Source organism: Neopelma chrysocephalum, unplaced genomic scaffold (assembly GCF_003984885.1).
Source record: "Neopelma chrysocephalum unplaced genomic scaffold, ASM398488v2 Primary Assembly neopelma1_26, whole genome shotgun sequence".
NCBI classification, from domain to species: domain Eukaryota; kingdom Metazoa; phylum Chordata; class Aves; order Passeriformes; family Pipridae; genus Neopelma; species Neopelma chrysocephalum.
In genome coordinates this window covers 29,971,733-29,985,682 of record NW_020897695.1, presented here as the reverse complement: position 1 = coordinate 29,985,682, position 13,950 = coordinate 29,971,733, and the positions used below count along the sequence as shown (strand labels likewise).

General features: G+C 39.9%; 1 protein-coding gene across 5 annotated transcripts in view; it reads left to right on the top strand.

Annotated features, from left to right (window-relative positions):
- The window catches only part of RNF144B (ring finger protein 144B), a 92,037-nt gene that overhangs the window by 45,856 nt on the left and 32,231 nt on the right, over nt 1–13,950 (top strand). Inside the window, exon 1 of one of the 5 annotated variants that reach the window (XM_027676051.1) lies at nt 444–756. The exons of the other annotated variants lie outside the window; for them this stretch is intronic. The gene's annotated coding sequence lies outside the window, so the exon portion shown is untranslated. Of the gene's footprint in view, nt 1–443; nt 757–13,950 lie in introns of those variants that run through there. 5 annotated transcript variants of the gene reach the window in all.

The following is a 13,950-nucleotide window of genomic DNA, read 5'->3' as shown; positions in this document are numbered from 1 at the left end:
AGAGTGAAATTTTTGAATGGACTGAATTAAGCATTCAGATTTGAAGTTACACTGACACTTGACTTTTGGGTTAGATTTTTTGCTCCTTTCCCCTCCAACATGAAGAAATCACTTTTCTTTTAGATGACATTTTTCACAAGCAGAACCCAGCAACATTTCAGACATCATCTGCCAGTAGGGCAGCTGCTATGCAAACTGCTACCCTAAAACAGGTTAATTTGGGAGGGTTTTTTTATGAGTGTCACATCTAATGCCTTGCTCCTTTCAGTTTTACCTGCTCAGAGCTCAGATGGGAGTTGTGATTAAAAGCAGCACAGATATCCAAATCAGGACATAGGGTGTGCATTGGCTGACTGACAAGGTTTAAGTAATCACCTGCAGTTGAATTGAGTCTCGGATGGGAAGTAGGAAGTGCTGTACTCAAGCTTCCTGTATAAATAAATGCAGCTTTCCCACAGCTACTGCATACAAGCTGTGACTTGCTTTTAAGATATAATGGCAGCATGCTCTAATAGCAGGGAGGAGATGATTTATCAGAGTGGCAAAGGGGCTGAGAGACAAGTCCTGCTGCAGTCCTAAAAAGTATACAGCTGCCAGATACCCAGAGAAGAGGAAGGGCGTGTGAGAGCAATCTGCCTCTGCTCCTGATTGCAAGCTTCAGGGATTTGTGACACCGTCGTTCTTGGGAACGCTGGAGCCTGAGTGCAGCTACTGAAAAGTCACACAGCTAGCAGTGAATGCTACTCTCCTTTCAAGGTATGTTGGAATACAGCTTTCTGTCTATTTTTTCCTTAAAAGCAAAGGATACTCTAAAAGAACAGAAGGCCAGCATTTGCTTCTAATGGAAGAAGGTAGAAAAGGCATTAAAAAAAGAAAAAGGAGTAAGGACTAGAATGATTAAACAGCTAAAATAAATGTTATTTGTGATTTGTCTAAAATCAGACTATGTGGTGCCTAGAGCTAAGGCAAAAGGAAATCCTGGAGTTGTGACTATTAAAGGCACAGAAAATAAACAGACATCAAGTATTCCCCAAAAGGCTGAAATTACTTTTGTCAGTGTAACTTTTAAAGAAATATCTGTATGGAGTGTTTGAAAATGCTACAGTATTAGGACATATCTTGTGGAAGGCAATTGCTAAAATGGCATATTGTCAGTATGTTTTAGTTTAAATACAAGAACTCATTTCATACTGAAAAAATACCTGATTAACCTGGAGGAAGCCTGAGTTTAAAACACAGAGGTTTCCTCCTGGTCTAAAGGCATTTCTTCTGCCACAGTCTCATACAGCTGGTATCAGGGAGGAAAAAATATGTTGGTCTGTATTGTAAGTGTTAACATACACTTCTAATGTGTGTTAACGTACACTTCTAATCTACTCAGGGTTTAGAGCTATTTGGTTTAAGTAAGCACATATAAAATATACAATACTTTTGTTTTCTAGTTTGCATTTTTAAATTCTTTTTTACACTAAAGATAACCAATTGCATTTACTGTATATTTCCAATGCTTTCTCATCATAAGACTTTCTCAATGAAAAGTTGCTTTGGTAATGAAGGTGTTTCAGCCTAGTTTATTATAAAGCTCTGTGTTTTCTCTAATACAAAGCACTCTGCTTCCTAAATGTATAGAGCAATATCAAATATCTTCCTTCACAGAGCACTGTAAGTTGTAAAATATTTAGAATTACTATAGTTAAGGAAGCACTGCAGGGTGACTTCCCATCCTCTTGGTAAATAGACACCGAATGCTTTTAAGAAGTAAATTTTAGCAGAGAGACAGTCCATGACTGAAATACCCCATGCAGCTTTCCAACTGACTGTGAGCAGGCAAAGCAACATGATATGTTTGGCTACCCTCAGCCTGAAGGGCAAGTGGTCTCAGTTAAGGGCAGGCACTGGATTTGGGATTCCAATATTTGTGGAAGCAGAAATTTCAAAACCCTGTCCTTAAATATTTTTCAAAACAAATATATTGTCCTGATTCTTGTCCTGTATAGGACTTGTCTGTGCCTGAATGTGAGTGGGTGTCTGGCTTGTTGCCATAGCATGAAAGCAGTTGAAACCCTTCCCTCAATGAACATAAGCTATGTTGGAGAAAATACAGCACATTGATAAGGGGATGGCTGCAGTTATGCTGCTGGAAGTAATGCTTTAGATTAAGGATTGCGAAGTGTGTGTTTGCAGAGTGTCTAAAACTGTGGTAAAGTGGAAGGTATTCTTTCAAAATAAACCAGAGCTATTCCAGAGCCAAGCCAGTATGATGAGAATTGGATTCCTTTTCTCCAATGCATCTTACTGTCTGATGGGGATATTTAACACAAAGTCCTGTCTGCTCATACAACGACACAGAAACCTCCCTAGGCTTCATGTGGGAATAGCATTTGTCAACCTGGTATAGTTTCTGTTTGCCACAATGAAGTATATTCTGCAAGCACCTCACTTCTGGTCATGGGCTTCTTTCACGCAGATGGTGACATTTTGGTGATTTTGTGATTATACTTCGGGGCAAAATTAGTAATATAAATAGCAAACAATATTGAGTTGTTCCTCTCTAGCTAGGTTCTTGGATTACACTATATTCTCTAAATGCTTCATAAGCTTTGTAGAAATAAAAGAACAGTGTGGAAGTGGTTGTCTGGCCTTTCCCTCGTGGTGGAGAAGGAAAATATGTACTTGTCCTTATTATCATTGTAAGTTTAAAATACAACTATGAGAAGCAGCAAGTCACTTCATAGGGAAACAAGCATTGCTACTGCTTAACCCAGTTTGCAGTTCACTAGTATGCCTCTGATAATATCTATGGTGTCAGTCTGAGCCCTGTGCCTGCAGTTTACCACGTCCGGACCTTTCAGTGACTTTTAGTGGTGAGACCCAGTGGAGTGTATTGCTTTGATATAGCTCAAAAGAGCTATTATAGACTTGCTGTCCCTCTTCTTGAGAGGGGAGTTTTCTTGAATGTGTCTGAAACTACACAGTGCCTAAAGATTGTATATTCCAGATCCATAAATATCTCCTAGGTTAGTAGTACTGTGATATCTGAGACCATAATTACAGCTCTGGGCTCATGGATATCACAGGCACATGTGAACAAAATACTGTGGCAGGCTGTCAGTGTTCTGTGAACCGAGTCCACTGGACCTCCTTGCGTATCCTAAAGCAGACATTGCCTTCAGCTTCATGAGGCTGAAAGTGGTTCTGGACGTGAGCTCTTCTTCTGGATGCTCCCCTGAAGGTGATTACAGTTCCCTCCTCTCCTTCTGGCTTCTCCATGCCGAAGTGCAGCCCTGTGTAATGCACTTCACAAATTCTCCTGGTTACCCAACAGCCAGGAATAACCTTACATTCATTCCATCTTAAAATTAATCTTCTTTTTGTTTGCAAAGAGAAACATTGAACAAAACAAAAAAGAACAGATCCAAAGGGAAAGATAGCAACGATACTAAGCTAAGCCTCTAGCATTTTGTATTTCTGCTGAAGCACAGCTGAGCTCCAATGCTAGACTATGAGCCTTCTCACTCGACAGAAGCACGGGTTGAGGGCCATCGTACACTGCAAATTTACCCAGTCGTGGACAAACATTTACAGGAATGCTTGTGCCAAATAACTTTGTGCTGATCAGTAAGAAAATAGTGTTCAGTAATCTTTTACTTTGCCTCTTTTAAATGATTTCAGCTCAGTGGGAACTGAATGGGCATTACATTCACAAAGTAGATCACTGCTAGCAGATACTAAAACACTCAAAGAAAAAAAAAGAAAGAGATGGTATCTCAAATTGCAAAGGACCTCGTCCTTCCCTTCTTGCTGCAGTAGGACTTTTCCAACTCCTAGTCTTCCAAGGAGGAACAGAGGTGCCAAGGAGAAATTTCTAGGTTTGAGAACATGACTAGACTAACCGCATTGCAAGCACACTTTCAATTGAAAAATATAGCTATACAAAAAATATTTTCTTGTTGGAGTTTTCTAGATCTCTTTGTATGTGCTGATACATGTACACAATGATATATGTGTTCCTCATTTTTTGTTCCTTTTATTCTATTATAATAATGAAAAAATGTCATGAGTTGCCCAAGATGTGGGTGGCTTTTTACTGTACTTTTAGGGGAATCTGCTCAGTCTTCAAGGGGAAACCCGGAGTTCATGATTATTAATCTCATCAGTCTACCTGATTCTTTGAATGTCCTTGGTTCCTACAAGTACAATTTCTGCTTTGGTGGAGTTTGCCCTAACTAACTGTGGAACTTATGAGCATCCTTGTGCCTTGTGTTTCTGAGTGAATCAACATCTCTGGAGTCCCAAAGCTAGCGAACACCAGACACAGTGATTTGGGACATGTGAATCTGGCTTTTGCTGCAGAATGGATAACCTCTCTGAACTAAGACAGTCCCAACCGTGTTGTAGTCAAAGTACTGTTTGTTTAATTTATATTTATATAAAACCTAATAAGAAATTCTGTACCTGTCTGACAGACTTCAAAGATCATAAATAAGGGCAACTGGGCGAGTCAGAGTAGGACTTACAGAATTGGGACTTGATAAGGTGTATTTTTTGGTGCTGGTCTGGATATGTTATCAGTGAAGACTGCGAAGTCAAGATATGCTGTTCATGAAAACTATAGCCAGCACTGTGGAAAAGTCAAGCTTGTGTGTGGGGGTTCATGCACACTAGAAGAAAATCCCCTGTGTGGAGTTTCTTCCTGTGTATTAGATCTTGTTGTAGACACAGCCATCATGGGGAATTATTATATATGCTTTTTGTTGCAAGGAGAGACAAGATCATAGAATTATGGAATGGCCTGGGTTGGAAGGGACCTTAAAGACCATCTAGTTCCAACGTCCCTGCCATGGGCAGGGATACCTTCTACTAGACCAGGTTGCTCAAAGCCCCATCCAGCCTGGCCCTGAACACTCCCGGGGAAGGGACATTCACAACTTTTCTGGGCAACCTGTTCCAGTGCCTCACTGCCCTCTGAGTAAAGAATTTTTTCCCAATATCTAATGTAAATCTCTTCTAGTTTAAAATAATTCAAAATTGCATGCTCTAAACCCCTATGTACATAGAAGGAAAAACACATTCCATAACATCTAGTACACAGGCTAATCATTTGCATGCAAAGAAAATTCCAGAATTAAGTAGAAGCGGTGACAAGCAGGCTGACTTTTTAAAACATTCTGATGGAGGGTGGGGAGACAATGAAGCAAAACAAGCTGGTCTTCCCCTTTTCAAAAAAAAAAAAGGTTACAAAGACACAGTCTTTGAGGAAAATGGGGGTTATTTACCATTGCACTTGCTGGAAGATTTTTCACAACAGCAGGCGCTCTGCTAACCACTGATCCTGGCACCCCTCCCTGTGAGGTTTACCCATTCTAGAGTCTAAGACAGCATCCATGGGGCCAGCAATACCTTGCTTACTGAAGTTTTGCACAATGGAGAAGATGCAGTCTTGCACCTTCCTGATCTCTTCACAGTTGCACTGATGGGTTGAATGGTGAGGATTCTTCATCACAGTCTCCAGAGAGGATTTGTGGGAAAAGCAATCATGCCATTTGCCTGGAGCGAAGTAGAAGCCACATATATATATAATTTAGCCCATACTACTTTAAGGACATGTATTTTTTGGATTGGTTATGTTTTTATTGCAAATATCCAAGCAGTGTGCATGGCTTGACCAATTTCAACCCCCTTGTTGACTTAGCTTTCCACATTTTGGGAGGATGGAACAGCAAATGAAGGGAACATGAACTTGTGGGGAGAGAAGTTGAGAAAAAGTCAAGAATTCTTTCCCTTTTTCCTAGTTCTCCAACAACGAGAAGAAAATGCCTACTGGAGAGCATTGGTTGTCCTGGTTATAATTAAAAGACCAGCTAGCAGAAAGGTGGTTTTGGAAAGGTTTCTGTAAGATCGTCATCCTGTAATGTAATAAGTCTATGAGTTCTTTCAGTGCTCTGTTCCACATACTCATTTTTCTGAGGGTTTGGGAGATAGGTCAACTTCTTTCAACTTCTCCTAGTTGCTTATGTTTGCACACATAAGCAGGTCCATTGAAGCCATTGGGAACACTCTCATTGGCACGGCTTCAACTTCATGGCTAAGATCATGTAGACACTAGCCAGTTGTTACCAGATACTGAGGTAAGCACTTGAGGCTTAAATTGCATGTTTACAGGTTGCTGTTCTCCATTGTAATTGTTTCTGTAAAGAAGGTTGACATTTGGAATTGAAGTGAAGGAATGATAAATGCAAACCTCTAACTGCATTTGATGGACACTTTTGGTTTATTATATGTCTTGTACTAATATCTGGATTTCTAAGTAGCTGCATTGAGACCGTGAGAAACTAACTGCGTTCCCTGTGCTTGACACGGTACAGACAAAAATCTTCCTTTGAATGCTTAAAGCCTGAAACGCAGAAATAGAATGTAGATGTGGAAAATCAGGTGGGAGAGGGCAGGCCAGCAGTGGGACAACATTGTGTTGTGTGATAGACAGGGTCATCAGCCAAACTGCTGCAAGCTTTTTTACTCAAGTTCAAAAAAAGTATTATTTGTCTTATACAGTTAATAAAATTCAGAGCAAAATAAATCATGCTCTGTTATAAATGTTTATTTATAAAAGTGGGAATATGCAGTTGTTTTAAAAATACATGGCTGCTATAGTCAAGAGTGTAAGACTAATTTTAGTTGAAGCTATTATTGTTATTCCAGCATAGTTTGTGACTTCTATTCAGTAGCCTGTATGTGAGGCCTGTATGTTCAGGAGCATGTATCAGAGGTCAGAAGCGCCCCGAATTCACATCCTGATTGATGAGGTGGGTGCATGGGGCTCACTCACACTGGAGTTTACTTCTCTTTTTCACCTCTGCAGATCAAGCAAGAGATGACGTGTGTTCGGTGCTCTGTCCTTTCCACATCTCCAGTTGACTCTCGTAGGGCTCATTCAGGCACTGGCATAGGAGTGGTTTAGGTGTACACTCTGATTGGTTTAATTACCAGTTGTGAAAAGCAGTAGTAGTAGTTACTTCAGTGAATGCATATGTTTAGTTTCAAAACAGCCTCATGTCTGGATCCAAACTTCTACTATTGTTTCTTGATGACTGTATTGTTTCTTTAAAAATTTCAGTATAGTCAGTAGCTATTCATGTTGTTTTCTTAATGGCAAATGTTTATATTAGTGATTGCCTTCCCCAAGGTCGAATAATGAGATTTGACTCTCAGTCTTTGATTTACTGAATGTCCTTGTATCTAAGACTTGAAAGTTATCTCTGGGTAGTGTGTTCCACCAGCTTTCTAAGTCATTGAGATGTATTTGAACCAAGGGCAGTTTTCAATGTTTTAAATGTTTTATCTTGGTTTCCTTGAGTAGCATATTTATTCTATAATAATGAGCAGCATATTTGACTGTAAGATTAGATAAGGGCAAATTAAAACATTATATGTATTAGTTTTGTTCTCTGAGCAGTCACACAGAAATTGCTATAATAGGAAAATTAACTTATTCTGTGACTTCTGTCGATGTCAGTCTAAAGTAGCGTGAAAATTCTTTTCAATGCTTGTAGTGAACAGAAACCGTAGGACCATATTCTTGCAAGTTTGCAGTTTTTGTGGCCTGACAAAATGAAATGGCAAAGATGTTGAAAGTATCATCTCATTGCAAGTACTGAAAAAAACATTTCTCAGAGCACTTCTGATAAAAATAAATACACAATAATTTTTTTGATAGATGTCTTTCAGTACATTTTGCAGAATTCAGTGAAGGATCAGTTTCATTGTTTCAGTCAGCTGAGTTGTTCCTTGGCTTCTGGCAAACTCTGCATGCTTTTTTTGGCCATAAGAAGTTTTTGCCGTCCCTTTTGAGGCCTGGCTTTGTGTCATGTCTCCATTTGCCCTGACCTGCTTGCCTTGCAGTCAGGACTCTTCTTGCTCCAGGCATAGCTTTGGCTGTCTCCAGACAGGGGACCCTGAGAGCCCAATTAGTTTCTTGTTAGAAGAAGAGTGCACACTATGAACACTCAGATAAAGCTGGTCCCTCTGTCAAATTAAGTTGCATTGCTTTCACTTTAACAATGTCTGTTTACAAATATCTTCTAAAAATCCTTGATGTTAGAACAGGCCAATGTCACAAATATCTTCTGAACACACCCTATCTAAACTGTAAACATTCCAGCTCAAGGATTTAGCATATCCCAAGGTTTTGTTATCCGATTAACAAAAATAAACATTTTTTCTGTGTCAAAGGCAAATTGTTACATCTGACTTCCTATTCCTGTTTCAGCACGGACAGCTAGCCAAATGATCAACCCATTTGACCTCCCAAAAGCTCAATTCCTGTTACTTAGTAAATACTACAGTTACCAAATGCCTTCATGTGATCAGAAAGGAAGATCTATCATTTTGTCAATAATGTTTAGAAGAACGTGCTTTTATTTAATAGTGGTAATCTTGTCAACAGGATGTTAAAATTAAAGTGCACCAAACTAGTTTGGGTGGAAATTCCTTGTAGCTTAGCATTGTGAAATGTTGTATAGTGACCTTAAGAATGGGGGATGTTACTTAGAAAATCTTTAGAGTCTAATCTTAGACTTGGTAACCGATACTTAGAATTCCACTCGGTAAAATTCTGTTGTTTGAATGTGTTTTGGAAATATTTGGAAATGTTTAATGCCAAAACATTTAAGTCTGTTGCATTGAATTTTGTCCTGATCATCTTTGCTTAGCACTGTGACCAGGGTGAACATAAAACCTCAGAAGAATCCTGCTATTGACCCCCTGTGGGATTAGATGTGTCACCATAGCCTGGCTGGCACCATCACACTGCTCAGGCATAGTAAGTTTGATACATCTGGGTCACTCCAAGACTTCCCACAGGCCTGCCCAGGATTCATATCCAGTAGATCTGGTTCAAGAAGCTGTAGCTTTCCAACCTGTCAGTGTTGATAGAGCTGTATCCTGAACTTTGATATGTCCTGATTCAAGCACAGAACTGAGTGAAGGTGGTGGCTTCTGTGATACGATAGTCTCACCACATCACATGCAGAAGGGCTTATTCCCATTCTCATGGATTCAATGAATATTGTCATTGTGTGGCTTCTGTCAGTACTGAAAAGAGTTGAAGACCCTGTTTGGATCATGCACTTCACTTTAGTAACAGGTTGCATTTTTCTTTTTCAGTTTATATATTTTCTTCTTTAAGTGATCAGAAAGTGCTTTTCCTAACTGCCTTTCAGCTTGGAATAACATTTATTTCACCATTAGCTATTAGATTCCATTTTCTTGGACTCCCCAGTTTTTTAGGAATGGAAGGGGGAAAATCCCACTTCCCCCCCCCCCCCACTTATTCTAAAGCAGTGGTGCAAGGAAATACATGAAGGATTCCCGCAATTGCAGAGTCACATCTCTTTTGGGAAGAAAAAAAGTGGTTTGTTATATTCAATTAATATCCATAGTCTTCTTGCAAAAAAAAACCCCAAAAACCCAACAACAAAACAAAATAAAAAAACCCCAAAACAAACCTCCCTGAGGACGTATTGATGTAGGATCCCTAGAAGCTACTGGGAAGAACTGGTGTTCTAAAATCTTAAAGTTATTCATACCTCACAGAATTACAGTACAGTAGAGATGTTACCTGACAACTGTACTCTCAAAGACTTGTGGAGACTGATACGTATGTGCCCTAATGACATTCTGATTTACTAGAATGTTTTGAAATTACTGGGTGCATGTGAGATTTGGGAAGCTCTTCAATGTGTATTTTAAGTATCCTGAAGTGCTGGTATAAAAATTCCTAGCAGGAAGCTGGATGATATACTTAATTACCATAGTCTGTCCCTTAATATTTTTTTTGTGTGCAAGAGGCTTCCCACTCACTACGTTATTTTAAAAGCATTTGATTTATTTATTTTTTGGTTGCTAGCATGATATGAAAATACTCCATATAGCTACGCATTCTTGAACAGCAGCTCAAGGTTTATTTTTTTTTGTCCAGGCATTCCAATGGAAACAAGTGAGAGAAATTGCCTTCGGTGTGTTCTCGTGTACCAGAGAGCACATTTACTTAGGCTGCTTGTTCTGTGAACAAGTTTACTGGCAATAAAAATTTTACAGTGCAGAAGTCTGTCATGAAATATTATACATCTGACTTTTCTTAAGCCCTGCTCAAAGAGAACAGATATTGAAATACTTTCATTCTCTCTAATGCTTCAGCTTGGTAGCATATTATGGTAATCCAGAAATGGGTTTTCCTTGTACATGCATGTAATCAAGTGCTTGCTGTATTAAGGCACAGATGTAATACAGTAATTCTGAATATATTAAAAATGTATTTAAAATGAAACCTTCTATTTGTGGATCTGGCTGGTTTTTTTGAGACCATGATTTCAGAAAATCCAAGTACTTGTTTAACTTGTTAATAATCTCACTGCAATAAAGCAGAACATTCAGGCTTTGGCACAGAGGAGCACTTAAACATATGATTAAACGTCTTTCTTGAAGATGAAGGCTTTCAGAAATTGGAGCTTTAATCGTATTTACAGCCTACTGAATCACTGCCTGATAAGTAATGCTATGTGGACTAGAGAGGTAACTGTGTAGGCAGTGCATATCATAAAGTTTAATTAATGCACTGTGATTTAGTGGTCTGTCTGTTAGGCCACAGAAGTACTAACGCACCTGATTCAGAGTAATTCTTTGTACAGATCTGCTGAGTTTAAAAAAGCTGTCTTAGAAGTGAATTTTGAATAACATTATCTTGAGAGAGTTGGGACAGCTAAGGACTTGTAACCAAAACTGGTATTGATAGGGTTTTGTTGAAATCAATAGAAATGTGAGTTTCTGACAGCTGCCTTCACATGTCCTAATTTCATAGCTCTGTGTATTTCTTGTGATATGACCCCATTATCTTAATTCCACTCTGTTATAATTTTAAATCTTTCTATAATTGCTCTTTTTCTCCAAGGGTCTGATTTTTAGCATTGGTTTTTAAAACTCATATTTTTCAGGTAGTTTTTTTTTCTATTTTATTTTTTGAGGAGGGAACCTTAGTTACAGGAAACAACAGAATCCTGAGTTGAACAATGGCAAACCAGGTTTTTGTAGGGCACTGAAGTAATTTCACAATGGGTGGAGTACTTGAAAAATCTCTAGGGCATGAGAAAGAATTATTTGCAGTGCTTGCAAATGATTCTTCAAGAAAGTTCAGTAATAGCCAGTACACTAAATAGGAGTGTAGCACAGGTGCTGTGAGTTTGTTTTGATACTAAAATGTTTTTTGTAAAATGGAGAAGTGCTGTGCTGCGTGTTAGACCCACATGTGTCTTTAGACCTCTTTACAATCCCACCATATGTATGCAAGTCCACATGCCTGGGTGCTGGTTTATGGCAAGCCTAGGGTATACTGGGGCAGAGGGACCTGTCAGGTCTCACCCTGCCCACAGGACAGACTCAGGCACGTGCCAGCCCACGGGGAAAACACATAAAGGACCACTTTTGTTTCATTAACGTTTCCTGGAACAATGTGCCTCATATTTGTAGCTTTCTTGGCTTCCTTTAAACTCTGATTGTAGCTAAAAACATACAGCTTGACTAACTTCAACAGAATTGTTTGTAAACACAAGACTTCAAGTAGCTTCTCCAAGAGCTCTGTTATTGCAATTGGATGCAGCAGATGAAAAACGAAAGGATGACTTATGGTACTGAACAAAATCCATTCATTTTCCTTCAGCTTCAGTGCAGAAGGCTTTAATGATTCTATGTGATGTTTCCAAATAGTAAAAGTCACATTCAGACACATTTTTTAGCTAAATACAGTGAGTATTGTGGGCACATGGACAATGTCCTTCTGATGTTGCAGCTCATGAGACTGCCTGGCTTGTTTGCTCTATCCCAAATACAGAGTAACTTCTGTATTTTGGTAGTAGTCTTGGTTTGAGGCAGCTGGGCAGACTCACGTGACTGCAACAAGGATGTTACCGTACAATTCATGCTTACAGGGAAAGTTTCAGCCCCAGGTTGCATTGATTTTTGACACCTCAATGGAGCTATGGTGGCTTGACCTTGGCTGTCTGCCAGACACCCACCCAGCTACTCTTTCACCCCCATTTCAGGGGGGTCAGTAGTTTCCACTCAGGACACCAATGCCAGGATTTCAAAGGGTACCTGTCTAGAAGCAGGCACAGCAAATATTTGCTGTTAGGAAGTAATTTTCAAGGCTAGACATCAGACACTGTGGTGTCAGGAGGCCCTGAAGGCATATAAGTTCTGTATTCCTTCTTCCAGGGCTCTTGTTCTGTTTTTCATATTTCATTCAAAATCTCCACTGCTTTTGTGTTAATGTTTCTGCTTGTACTTATCCTTCTCAGCCGTTTGAGCACACTCTAATGTTTTCTTGCTTACAGGTAGTGTTGAGACGTTTCAGTGCTATGTGAAAGCACAAAGCTTTGTCACGTCCCATAGACAAAGCAAAAGTGTCCACAGGCAGACAAATGAAAAGGAAATGTTGACAGGCCTGAGTGCTTGGCAAACTGTGGTCCTGATGACTGTGCAGTTTACATCCTCCTAGGGCTGACCCCACATAGCTCGCTCACATTTACTCAGACTTTCTGGTCCTGCCTTATCCTGTGGCATCAATACCGTTAACGTCAGAGCCAGGGAAGTATGAGTCCTCTTATGAGACAGGTAACATACAATTTGAGGAAAGATGTCCGGTTTCCTGGAAATCCTGTGCAATGAATAAAGGAGCATGATTTGTGTTTGTGTGCATGTACATGACTGATAGAAGTATGTTAAAAAAGTGGATCTTTAAAGGTCCTGAGTGTTTACGCACACTGAAGTACGTTTGACCCTTCCTTGCCACTGATTTATGCTGATGCAGGATTCTCTGCGTTAGAATGTCCTTGAAATGTGTTTATCCATATTCCACAACATCTCGTGGAGCCCGTGTTGCTGTACAGGGGAAGTTTTTGTGATCGATTAGGGACTGCATTACAGTTGCAGTGACACATTTCTTCCTTTGCTTGGGATGCTAACCTAAGTGGGTCATTTGTGTTTGTAAGCATGAAAGGGAAGATTTTAGTGCTTAAAAATGTATTTTATATATATGAGGATCCATTGTTTTTCAGAGACTTCCCATTTACTTTTATTTCAGGCCACTTTTATTGATCTAACCAAATATGGAATGGTCTTTTTCTCTTTGTTCCCAACTCATTCTTCAGTGACTCCCTCTTCCCCTGCACAACACGTACATCGAAGATGTTTTTTTTTCAGCCTAGCCTATTGGCAACTTACTTGTAATTACAATAGGAATTTTAATTCACTGTAAAGAGAACTGATGGATGTATAATTAACTAATGACAGTCTGTGGGACTAAGCATAGCAAAGTGAAAGCCATAAAAGTTCAGAGCAACTGAGGTAGAACTTCATGGCTTCTCTGCAGCACATGGAAAAGTGAGTTCTGCCAGGCTGGTAAAGTTGAGGAGATAGTTTGAGAGCTTCGGAGAGGACAATCATCTTGAAGTGCTGGTAAAGAGCAGGAGAAGGAGTAGAGGGTGAGAACTGGAGGAAGACCTGTATCTTTCTCTCCCCATTTTTTCCACTGTGATCTGATAATGAGAATGAACCTCCTATGCAGATCTGATTTCAGAGCCCAGATGCTGTTGGATAGGGCTACCCTTCTCCATAACCCTTAACTCTTCTCCCTGCATGTGTCCATTGGCAGCAGTAGCAGAAGTCTCAACTCTGCTGGGCAGACACAGAGACCAGTGGGTTGGGTTGCCTTGGGAAAAGGAATAGGCTAAGAAGGCCATACATCTGCTCCCCCTTGGACAGGCAGGCTCTCAGTGCTAACAGGATGGCTTTGCCTGTGCCAACCTGATCCAGAGAACTGCTTGTGGACAAGCTGGCCTCCCAGGGAGTACGGAGGGAGTTTTGTTCCTAATAGCCGTGGTGCTTCTCCTTCAGGGGCTG